Source organism: Neopelma chrysocephalum, unplaced genomic scaffold, assembly GCF_003984885.1.
Source record: "Neopelma chrysocephalum unplaced genomic scaffold, ASM398488v2 Primary Assembly neopelma1_86, whole genome shotgun sequence".
Taxonomy (NCBI): Eukaryota; Metazoa; Chordata; class Aves; order Passeriformes; family Pipridae; genus Neopelma; species Neopelma chrysocephalum.
In genome coordinates this window covers 4,597,451-4,610,288 of record NW_020897748.1, presented here as the reverse complement: position 1 = coordinate 4,610,288, position 12,838 = coordinate 4,597,451, and the positions used below count along the sequence as shown (strand labels likewise).

The window sequence follows — 12,838 nt, the reverse complement described above, 5'->3', positions numbered from 1 at the left end:
CATAAGCAGCACCCACAGTTTACCTCTTGCAAATTCAATTCAGCTGTACTAAAGTTCTTTGCGAACACTGGTCTCATCAAATCCCTGCAAGAGCAAGTAAACTTGTAGTGAATAATGAGAACTCAGAAAGGATAGAGGATATAGGCTGAAACCATTTTGTGGCAACTTTGAAAGTCAGAGCCAGCTTAATGCTGGACAAAATAAAATTAATGAGTTCAAGGTAGTTTGCAAAATAGGTGGAGTGACAAAAGACAAAATACAGCTTTCATTTATTGCATTGGGTCTCTTCTTAAAGAAATACAGTTTATTCTATAGTAGGAAAAAAGCCTGCATAGAATGATTTTATTATTTTTAATTTTTTTTAGACACTTCAAGATGTGCCTAACATCTACCATCAGCAGCTTGCTTGACACATTTTAGCTGTCTTTTCGTCATGGGCTTACAGCAGTGCTGCTGTTCTGACAGCTTTGCACAGCTAAGCCCAATTCTTAAGAAATAGAACCAAAAAGACATCCAGGACGCAGCAAGAGTAAAGCAGAGAATGAAAAAGCAGTCTAAAGGAAGAGAGTGACTCAAATTTCTTGATCCAAATATGTTAGGATTTGCTGTAATTTCTAGAAAGGATGATGCAATTCGATATTTCATTTCATCTCAAGATCAAATAAATAGCCAGGATGAGAAAGCTCTTTCAGTGCAGTCCTTTTCTCAGCATCCTGTTTCTTAGGCCAGAAAATGTTTGTTGGTTTGTGGGGGTTTTTTTTGTTTGTTTGTTTTTCTTTTCTTGGGGGGGGTGGGGGGCTGTTTTTTAAAGAATAAAATGGTTGTGATGAATGGGAGAGCTCAAGCATCTGGAAACCCATGTGCCCGTCAGGGCTCACTCTCACACACCACTTCTCTTAATTTCTGGGTTTGTTTGTGTTTTTTTTCACATACTTATAACTTACAATGCCACCTCAGGAATAAGCCCCCTCCTCTTCCCCACTTTGAGACACTCCGGTTGTTTTAACTGTGGCTCTAATGATGAATCTTGTGTCTGCAGTTGTAATTATTTATAAATACCACACATATACTTCTGAAAAATCTTACCTAGGTTGTACCAGGTGTCGTCCAAGGCAGCTTTGCCCATGGGCAAAGCCAGTTGCTCAGAATGAGTTGGGTTGGGTGAGAAAAAGGGATCACACACATCAAAGTCTGTTACTGTTCCTTGGGGCTCCAAAAATCTGGAGTACGTGCACAGAATAACAGATTGTAAATCTCCAATTAAAAATACACTTTTCAGATGGACAGTTGCTTAATGCAGTGGTTTTTAGTTTTTTTTTTAAAGATGCATGTGGAAGTAGTTGTGATACAGACCAGCAGGGATTAAAGGGTTAACAATAGAAAATTTATTTTCCTGTAGAACAAAATGTCTTACAGGAATCAATTGCATCCAGGTTTTCTGAATATTTTTGCAATGCAATAATTCTTTTAAATTAGTTGGCAAATATATGAAGCGGGTTCCAAATGAAGGCACAAAAATGTATGAAATTGGCTGAGAACTGTAACCAGTTGGTTTTGGTTTTTTCAAAGAGAAGCAGATGAAAATAAAACATTAGTGCATAGTAGTCCAAGGAAAGTCTTAAAAGAGAATTAATTGTAGTTTACATTAGTCTTTTAAGACTTTCACTGAGCTACTGTATTTTGAGGAGTTAATTACTTGCATTCATTACAATAAATTATTTTTATAAAAAGTTAGGTGTTGTTTCTGTTAGTGTCTTTAAGAACTTACTTTTATGCCTATAGGTAGCGCACAGTGGCACAACTTCTAAAATGGCAACCCCAAAACTACAGATTTCTGTGTCCCCTGAAGTTTCCCCAAACCTGATGCTGGGAGAGAGGAGGCTTCCAGGATATTGCACGTGTCTGGCAGCAGCGCTGGACACAGGCGCTGGAGCCTGAGAAAACAACCTCAGTAGAATGTGCTCCTAGAGCAATGTGGCAACATCCTCTGTCAAAAGCTGTGGAAGCCAGTCCTTCCTGTGCTGATGGTGAAGCTCTGGAGTCCTTTGGTAAGAAACTTTCCTTTTTTAGATTAGTAGACATGTAGAAGACTAGTTTTACTCCTTTTTTGGATTATCCACCAAAGCCAGAAATATCCCAAAATAGCAATTCCCTGCCTGAAGGCTTGTTTCTCACATCATATGCAATCAACCTCTTTTTGTTGTACAACTCACTGGTGTAAAGCAAGAGCTCACCAATGTTAAAAGATGTGGCTGTACAAGTGTTTGCATGTGGGCAAACGTGACACACAGGGTAAGAGGCTTTCTAAGGAACATACATTTAAATCTCTGCTTCCCTGGAGCAAATAATTTTCTTTGATTGCCTGAGGAGCGGAAGGGGCTTGACACAGCTTTAAAATCATAGAAACGTAAAAAGATTTGTGTTGGAAGGGTCCTTAAAGATCATCTAGTTCCAACCCTCCTTCCATGGAAAGTACACCTTCCACTAGACCAGGCTGCTCAAAGCCCCATCCAACCTGGTGTGAAGAACAGGGCTTCAGCTAAATACACTCTACCAAATGAGGTATACCAGGTGAATTTTTCTTGGATACCAATGGATCAGCCAATGAGCACCCAGACCCTACTGTGGTGTGTTTCTATCGAAATTAACTTCTTGTGAGACCTGCAGTTGCTTCAAGGGCATATAAGTGCCTAACAGGTCACAGAGAGAGAGCACAGGACAAGAGATCACAAGAGAAGAAGAAGATGATAGAAGAAGATCGACAAGGATGAGAGACAGCAGAAGAGAGAGAGGAGATTGGGGATAGAAGACAAAAGACCAGAGATCAGAGCCCAGTGGAGATCTCCTCCACTCAGGAGGACTGAATCTACAAGCCAGTGCTGAGCCCATGGTGGTGGTAACCACTTTTCTGTGCTTCTAGTAATTTCTCTTGGCTTTTCCTACTTTTCTGTTTTCTTACTTTCCCTCCTCTCATTTTGTTTTAGAAAATAAAGTTGAATTATCATTTTGGAATCCAACATCTGGTCTTATTTGTGCATTAATCTCACTTTCGGGTGCATTAGAACCTAATACCTCTCCGCGTTTGTGGATCGAGGCAAACTTCATCTCTCCGCAGCGAAGCGGATTGGAACACCTGGTTCCCCCCACTAGTTCGTACTCAGTATCCTCCCATTTGGTGTGGAACAGTTCAGTTTTTGACTTTCCTGTAGAAGTGTAGTAAAGACCACAGAAGAGGAAAAGGCTACATCTATGCTGTATGTGTGTTTTAAATTCCACTTTGATGCTATTCTGAGTAAACCTTGGACTTCATTTTGAAACACTGCATTTTTTTATCCAGATTTCCTTCTGTAAAAGGCCATCAAAAGCTGAAAGATTACTGTCCCACAGTACAAGGAGGGATGTTGTTAGTCTGGCCAAGCAGCTATCAAAAATATGCAGGAAATACAACATAAATTCATTTTTCTCCAAATGTTTTCTACAGTCAAGATCCCAGGCTATTAGGTTAACTCCAGGGACTATAAAGACAATAACTTGAACTACAAGTCCCAGGACAGTAGCCAGGTTTCATGTGGTCTTCAGGGATCACACCAGAAAATCCAACCAAAAATAATAACTTCCCTTTCACCATTGAAAACAGTGAACTCCACATGTCAGCTGGATTTCAAAGTCTATTAAGCAGTAAGAGAGGTCACCTCTTCTATCTTCAAGGTCATTAAATTGATGACCACTAAAAATTGATTCTTATCCAGATCCATTTGTAAAATTAATTTGCATATTTTCAAGGACATAAATTATTCTGTGGGGACCTAGCTTGGAGAAAAACATACAAGTTGCAGTATCTGTCTACTCCTTTTCAGTCCTCAAAATGCTAAGACCACTGAGTATTAAAAAATATTAAAAGCTTCAGCCAATCTCCTGACTGAAGTTTGAGTCTCCTTCATAAACAGGAGCTAAATAGGATTTCTGACCTCACAGACAGGATATACTTTTATCCTGTAACATAAAATAGTAGCAAACCCTTAAAAGATTCTCCTTTGAACTTTGATTGCTATCATTAAAATTTCTTTCCCTTCGTATAACACCTATCTTTTTTCACAGACTGCAGTAGACAGCCTTCTATTAACTGGGTCTTCCTCCCTATGTACCTTCATTTTTTATCATGGTAAAATTTTTTCAGGGGGAAAATACAAGAGGAAAAAATGAAAACCAGGTATTTTTCTGAGCTTTTACACATCTGGGTATTTTTTCCCAAATATGAAGAAATATATCCTACAGGAAACTCTATAGAGTATGGGTTTTCCAATTAAAATATTAATTTAAAGAAAAAATACAAATATTTTTAGTAAGTTTTCTGTTTCCACTTTCAAGCCCTGAAATACACTTGGATAAACTGACAGAGCATTTCTTTTCCCTAAGACTCTTTTGGGCACCAGCATGCACTCTGAATTGATTCCTTTCCTCTAAAGAATAAAACCATCCATCTCTATATCCTGCCACTTCAAATTCAAGGCAAATGCTGAAAGGAAAAAAATAGTGATTGGCAGAGCTTGGAGAGGGAGCCAGGAGTGCCAGCTCATCCAGCAGAAAATTTCATGCGAAATAATTCCTAGTCCAAGGAAACCAGACCAAAACTCTCACTATAATATCCATCATTGACAGAAAAAAAAGCTGTCGTGTTTCTGAGTGTGTTCCAACTTAATGAAGGGACAAGGAAAAAAAGAGGAACCCCCAACTGTGACAGCACATATGAACAACATCTCTTCACGAGGGAAATAAAGCACTGAATTAAAATTTATGGCTTCCCAGTAGCACTACATACCCTGGGAACAGTGAATGTTTTGTTCCTTCCCAAAATGACAAGTGTTAAGATCATAAAATCAAACTCAACTGGAGTAGCAAATTGATTCTAGACTATCTAGTTCTTGCAGGCTGTGTCATCCTGACTAGAGCTGATGGTTGGTTGCCTAGGGTAGCAAAATATTGGGAATAACACACAATTTAGTGGCTGTTCCTTATGAGCATGCCTCGAGAGGGGAGGGAGGTGTGTTCGTGTGTTACTGTGCTTAGCACAGCAGAAACCCTAGAACTGAGTCAGTCCTGAGTGTTGCCTTTCTAGCCAACTTTCCAACAGCAGTGAACTAATAGCATTTCCAAAGGTTAACATTTCTGTAACTTTGCCAAATGATAGGGTCATGCCCTGTTTTTCTGCTAATACAATTTACTTCCCTCATTTTTTTTCTCATGACCTTTCTCCCACTATTTGCCACAATCCTTTTTGGCCCTTTCCCATATTACTCCAGACCTCTAAAATACTTTATATTTGTGTTTTGCTCTGTCCGCAAGGAAGGGCTGCAGAGCAGCTGTAGATGTAACAACTCTGCCTAAGCCTTAGCTGTTAACTATGCAACAAGCAAGGGAGCCTCTTAACTTCAGAACTGTACAGGTTACCCATGTGTCCAGTGTGTTTGGGGCTTAAATCTGGTTTTAATGGAATATTAACTTGTCAGCAGTAACAACTATAGATACGTTGCCCTCGTGTTTACCCTTACAATTCAGGTATACAACTCTGTGCTGTCTCTGGTTGCAATAACGCCATTTAGTAGCACAAAATGGACTGTGGACAAATCAGGTATCTACTAAGTAAAAATGCCACTCAGCCAAAAGAAAGCAAGAGACACAAATAAGAGATAATCCCTGTCTAAAGATGTCACTTTCTGTGCAGGTTTCTCTGCAGAGATGGCCAGTAGTTACTGTACCCTTACGTTGTATATTGGGCTCTATTATTCCCTAGTTCTCAGAGAAATGGATGTTCAAATCTTAAGTCCACTTTACCATGTTCTCTAGTAAGATGTCCAAGTTCTTTGCATTTTCGGAACACACTGCATTTTTTGTAGCCCAACAGCCTGTGCAGGTGACACAGGTAGAACTTAAACAGTGAGCAGGAGGTAGCCCACAACTTTGGTGAAGCTCTCATGTGCAATGAAGAGACAGCCAAATGTGCCAGGCTGAGGCTTACAGGGGACATCACTACTGTTCAATTTTGTGATTGCAAGAGCTCACCCTGGGCATGAGGTTTGTCCTTCTCTCCAGATCCTTGGCTTCCTCAGACTGTTTATTTCTGGAGATGCAGTCCTGCATGTGGTGGTTTTCTGCATAGAAATGCACCAAGTGCAGTTTTATTGAGTGACCGAGACAGTAACACCCTCCTTCCGATGCTCCTTAGGTGATTTCCAAATCCTTGTAACTATCCAATCAACAACAGAAATTTCCTCTGGGATCTAGCCTTGTGTTGCACTCCATGAACATACTTCCATAGCAAATAATCACTGCCTGTTATTGCGCTCTGCTTGAAGTCCTACTTGGATGGAGGGGGAAGGCAGGGAAAAGGTCTGAGTATATTGTTTTAATGAGGAGAGGGTTTTATTTCTTCACTTCCCACTCATGCAGTAATGGCTGAATTTTTCTTTCTTCTTGTGAAGGAAATGTTGAAGAATAAACAAAACCATTGAGTTACCAGCAGCTGCAACACCGGGAAATCTGGAACCAGGAGTCAACACTATCCTAAAGTTAGGGATTGAAAGTGAGGTTACAACCAAAGCCTTTTCACTGTGTCGGCCTCTGTTCTCACCCTGGATTTGCATATAAATCATTGCCTAAATAACTTACATGAAGCCCACGTGAAGAGAAGCAACAAGAGAAGGATACGTCGGCAAAAAAAAGGAGTATTTCAGATATGTCAACAGTGGAGTTGTCCACAGAAGATGCAGGAGAGGCAGAGGAGCAGTGCAGCACGATCATCCACAGGATGGAGGAACCAAAAGAGAGAAACAAACTGAGAGACTAAAGGTGCTGTGGTGGGTTAATAGGAAGCTTCATGTGAGGAGGGACTGTGAGATAGCTGGCAGAGGATGCACCTCTGAGACCAGGGGAACATGTCAAAGAAAAGAGGTCCCTGCCCACCTCCTCCCAGGACCATCCCAGCTGACCCGCTGGCCCCAGTCCCACCTGCGTGATGCTCACAGCCTGGCCCACCTACCTCCCACTGTGCATCAGCTCCTTGCCAGGGCCAATGATCTTTCAATTGCTTTTCATACTCAGGCTTGGGACTTGTATTTTAGCTTGAAGATAAACATTTTGAAAGCTGTCTTCTTTCTCACAGTGCCGGCACAAGTTGTTTTAATTATCTTAGGAAAGCTTTCCTTGCCCAGGCCAATTTGTTCACTGTTTGTCTTGTGGAGCTGGCCTATAAAGCAGCTTTTAGGGGCTTATTGTATAACATTATCAAGAAAGTAATCTTTGAAAAAAACTGAAAACACTTATAACAACCTTCTTGTTTTCCTTTGCAAATAACTTCATAGAAGCGAAATGATCACAGTTGACCATCCAAACCTGCTGGAAAATGCTTGTTCCAAATGAAAAGGTTTAGATTTAGTCATGTTTTAATCCTGAAAGATTTTAAGTGATGATTTAGGCAGGAAAAAGAAAGTTCTTCCTGTAGGGGGATAATATGGGAAAAGCAAGACTTTTTAACTTTTCAGAATTATATATTTTGGAGTCAGCAATGCATGATAAATGCAGAGAGAAGCAAGTCCTGCTCTTTGCTGGATTTCTGTTGTTTTATACACATGCAGACCCACACGCATGCACATGTACTCTTGTTTAAAAAAAGAAAGCGAAGGGGAGAGAAAAGAACAGCCTCCTGGTTTTATTATTGGTTTTGCTCTACAGACTCTGAACCACATAGGTGTTGATGGTTGACTTTTTAAGTCACTTAATGAAGGTTACCTTTGGAAATTCTGGCATTCATAATAAATGTGCTACTCATTTGGAGGAATTCAATATCTTATACTGTAACAAAAATTTATTTTTTTCTTTGACATAATTCTGCATTATCTTTTTTCAGAGCTAATGCCAGTATTTTTTCAAATGACTGTAATTTTATTGCTTTCCTACAGAATAAGGGAAAGGAGATATCTTTCTTCAGTGCTCCTCAAAAAGAACAGAAAATCAAGACCACTGTAAGTAGAGAAGACTTCAATATTTGCATTTTATTAGTATTTCAAAGGAAATTTGATGAGAAAGGAGTTCTGCTTTTAGTCTGACTATCCTTTTGTGTCTCGTTTCTGAGACACCTCTTATGCACTGAGAAAATGTTTCCAGGCTCTGAAAAGGCTACTCCTCAATCTGGAAAGTTAAAGAAACCCATTGGAAACCTGCCTCTTTTCAGGGATCCACACATTTACTGTCCATGTATTCTAGAGCCCACTCACCTTTTTTCCTTGGGATGCTGTTTCATTTGTGGCTGCTGATGCAACTTTCCTTGAAATCTAAGCTCCCTCTCAGTTCTTGCATGTTCTGATCATCACAGACATCAGTCAGAAGGTACAAGGTGTTGAATGTATCAGCTCTGATATTATACTCCATGAGAATACCCAGATCTCCTATTGTCAACTTTCCACACCTGCTTGCAGCAGAACAGCATGGATTACATTTGCATTGGTTTTAAACATTTCCTTCACTAAGACAACAATTAGTGCTATTTTCTGTTCTGCTGTAAGTTAAAACTGTGAATAACAGCGGAGAGGTCTAACCACCCCCTGCTCTCCAAGCCATCCCTGGCAAACTTGGCAGCTTTAGGGAACAATGCAGTTCTGTGCTCAGATGTTATTGTGTCCCTGGGAGAGTATTTCTCAACCTGTGCTCTGGGGGCCACTCTTTGTCTGCTGGACTTCAGAGAATGGTCCCTGAGATCACTCTAAAAGAAAGCAACTCTCTCTCCACTCTCTCCCTCACCCCAAAACTGTCCAAACCCTCATATACATGCTGCCTCAACTTTCAATGGGCAGCCTAATTTTCAGTTGATTTTCATGAATACTACTGCATTAAGACTGCTCAAGGAGTCTGCAGCTTAATCCTCCAAAAAGTTGGTGGAACTTTGGATTAAGGAGCATGGAGAACTACTGCTTTGGAGAAGTGTGTCTACTATTTCATTTATTTGTGAAGACACAAAGACTTCATGCCTTCTCTGTACTCCTTAGAGTCAATGACAGATTGCTGCATCAGGCTTCCATCTTCTACCAGGTGCTTAATACTCACAAATGAAGCATACTACATGCAACAGTGCTAACAATAAAACCAGTAGGTTAATATTACTTTACTGCACTCCTTTTGCCTACTGGACACCACCACAGATGCTGCCAAAGCCCTTACTACCGCTGTTGCAGTAGGCCAGGTTGACCTTTCCAGCATAAATATCACTCCTGGAATATCTCAGCTACTGCATAGCCTCCATTCAGATGCAAGTCTTTTCCCTTCCTCACAGCATTGCAGCTTTATCGCTGCAGGAAGCCAAGACTGAATTTAACAGCTATATCAGCTTGTGGAGCATAGGACAGGGAGTGACCTTCACATCAGAGGCTCCTGCGCTGTTGCAAACAAACACATCATACGTTTTGCAGACTCTATCCTAAGACTAGTTAGGTTTCTTGCTCCCACTGTTTCTACTGTAAAGCTTTTTGGAACCTTGTTCCATTGCTTACTTCTACCAGAGCTTGCTGGAGACTTTGTAACTCCAGACACATTTTTATGGTACATGTAAGCTTATTTATTCTTTTGTTCATGCTGCTGTGGTGTCCCACCTTAACGGGAAGATTCGAAGATGCCTGCAGTCGAAAAGAAATTGCCTTGGAGGTAAATTTATCACTTTTAATCCAAATTAATTATCATGCGCAATCTGTTCTTTCAGACCTTTCTGGAAATGAGTCAGAGCACTTTGGGGTCTTGGGTGGTCTTGATCCCCTTCTGCTGAGTCAACCTTTGGTCAACAGTCCATGTCTGCTTCTTGACCTCATTGCTGTGCTCGCACTGTACTGTGTTGTACTTATTTCCAGGAGCCAGAACAAGGATGCTTGTCCCAGAATAGTGCTGCCCTATCTCCGTATTGTCTCCTTGTCCAGCCACATCCTGTTCTTTCTCACAGGCATGGTTATTACCAACAATCCTTGGTTGGCTCCACAGCTATCTGGCTATCAGAATGTTGAGCTATACACACTAGCCCCTTATCTTCTGGGCTTCTACAGCTGCCTTTTATCTAAGTGAATTATTTGTACTGCATACACACCCACGGGCCCTACTCCGATGCTGCTGAGCACTCAAAAATGCTGCATATAGAGCTGACCCAAAAGGATTCAGGACAACACTCTAAGCAGAAGATGCCAAACACAAAATGTGTGCAGGGGAGTCAGATTGGTGTCCTGACTGCTGATGCCTCCTCCATCACAGGGAACACAGAAATACCCCAAAGTTCTGCTGTGAAAGGCAAATGGAGGGAATGGGGAAGACTCAACAGGGGTGGTTGCTCCAGAAAGGAGGGAGCCAGGTTTTAGAGCTATACCTACTTCACCTGATTTTGATTCTTTGGCAAAAGGAACCAAAACACTGTCCTACATATAAGCACCCAGGAATTCAGGATTCCTGTCTCTTACTCATGCTGGGATACAGTCTGTTGTAAGTACAGGCTCAAGGCAAGAGTCTGAATGCCTCCCAGTAAGCCCCCAGCTCACACCAGTAATTTAATTGTTAGTTATTAAGCAGCTGACAGAAAGCACAGGGACTCTGCTGTGGCTTCTGCAGTCTATGAGCACCAACATTTGTTGAAACAGAGTTAGGACCACTCCTGTTCTTGTAGGCTGATGACCAGTGCTTTACTGAAGTGCATGTTGCACCTTTTACCCTGTTTCATGCAGTCCCAGCTGCAGCTTCACTCTGCCAGTGGCTTGGTGTGTTTAAGGCCACCACTTAGCATAACAAAACAAATAAACGCAGGTTTGAGTTTTGGCCAGACAAACATGACACATTTTTAAGATATGATTTCGTCTTGGCCAATGGTTAATTACACGTTTTAAGATGTGATATTATTTTGCATTAGAAAACGCATTCATGCACACTAAATAACTATTTTTTTTCACAGTTTTAATGATATTTACTGCATGTTGCACAACTTCATTTCTAAAAAAGAAATAAAATAATAAAAAGGTGCACTCTGAGAACTGAGTGGCACAGTATGTTGCACACTAACAAATACAATAGGGCTGCTACCACTGAGATACTAATCTCTGCCACATAAGTATGCAGTTAACCACACATACCCACAAACACTTTTTCCTCCAAATAACGCTATTTCAAGAGGGCTTTGTTCTCTGCTCTAAGATCACATTTTGAGCTGACCATAAAACCGCCAAATTCCTACTGTCCGAGTGGGAATTTTTCATATGAGGTGTTTACCTCAGAGTGCTGCTGATGGTTATTTATAGTTAGAGAATTTAACAATACTGTTTAACTTCAGAGAAGAAGGTAGTGAAAACTGTTTATTTTTTAGCAAAACAACAGCACTGGATTTATTTTTTTTTAATGTAGAAGGAAAGAAACATCTTGTCCTGACAGCCATATGAAGTACCACCATAGCACCCTCTGGACTGCAGCAGCAGGGTCATGGCCAAGCAGAAGTCCTCTTTCCCCGGTAGCCCAGTTCTTCCAGTTCCTGAAGACATAGCTAATGGTCTCCAGTTCAGACTCGGAAAGGATTTCACCTTGGACTTTTAAACTTCACATTAACATTTTGACTGCTAAGAGGTATCCGGAGCAGTGTGTATCCTGACCTCACTTAGGCCATAGAAAGCCATTTGTTTTGTACAGTGCTGCATCCTTTGAAGCCATGCCCAGGACTTCAGGGCACCCTATTGGTGAGGCTGGTGGATAGGGCTATGCAGATGGTCCCTAATCTGCTTTAAGCAGTGAACAAGATTAATGGAGTTCTTCCTTTGCTGACAGTGAAGGCAATGGGAGGATGCTCAGCATGTGCTGTGTAATGGCGTTGGCTTTGGTCCGTTCAGCTGCCAGAGCTATGCAGCTTGATGGCAAGCAGCTGGGGGAAATGCCATTTTTTACTCATTACAGTCTTTGCAAAATTACAGTTTGTCTGTGGTATAAGTGTTCAGGAAATGTGTCTAGGAAGTACATGTCCAGGGCGCTTCTGGAATTCATGTGAGTACTTGTTTGACCCAAGTGGGATACATGGAAAACTCAGCTCAGTTAAGCATCTGCAGCATCAGACCCTGAATCAGGGAGGAGGGGGCTGACATTCAGATCACTCCTTGGCAAAATTGCCCCAAGACTTCTCTCCTTTCCCTTCCCTTTCAAGGGTGCCCCTTTGGCTTCCCAAATGAAGACTTTGCTGACTGCAGCTGGAGATTAAAGGAGCGCCATAGACAGGAAGGTAGGAGTCTATTTATCTCTGGCACAGCCTGCCTTTTTCTAGCCTGGATGGAAAAGAAGACGCAAGTCCACGGAGCACTTGAGTGAACAACAAATGGCATAAGAACAAATGCAGCGAAAGGGAATGCCAAGGTTGTCATCTCCCATCAGCAGTTTGGATGAGTTTCCTCCTCAGAGAAGCACTGGGGAGGCTCGAGGCGGGACCTTGTGCAGGAAGCAGGTGGTTTGCTTTACCAAGAGCAATGTGTAATGGTCAGGGAGCTGTGCCGCACACCGGCCAAGCTACAGCAGATGGGCTGCAGTTTGCTTCACTCAAGGATATTTTTCATGTTATGTGTGGAAAAGAGCAGTAACCCTTGTTTGTTATATGAGGCCTTGTAGGATTTTATTTGGAAAAAAGCCATTTTTGAGATTAAAAAAAAAAGCCATTAAAAATGTGAGTCACTGTAATCACATTCAAAGTCCTCCGACGGGGCCTTTTATTTGCAAAGACTTCAGTATTAAAAGCAGCTTTTTTTTTTTCAAATGAACTCTACCACAAAATATCTCAGGCTAATTGAGGTGA

At 41.3% G+C, this 12,838-nt stretch overlaps 1 protein-coding gene across 1 annotated transcript in view; it reads left to right on the top strand.

The window, feature by feature from the left end:
- Positions 1 to 4,109, top strand: part of POP1 (POP1 homolog, ribonuclease P/MRP subunit) — a 29,807-nt gene extending 25,698 nt beyond the window's left edge. The window contains exon 16 of the mRNA XM_027692469.1: positions 4,099 to 4,109. The gene's annotated coding sequence lies outside the window, so the exon portion shown is untranslated. The remainder of the gene's footprint in view (positions 1 to 4,098) is intronic.
- The last annotated feature ends 8,729 nt before the right edge of the window (positions 4,110 to 12,838 follow it).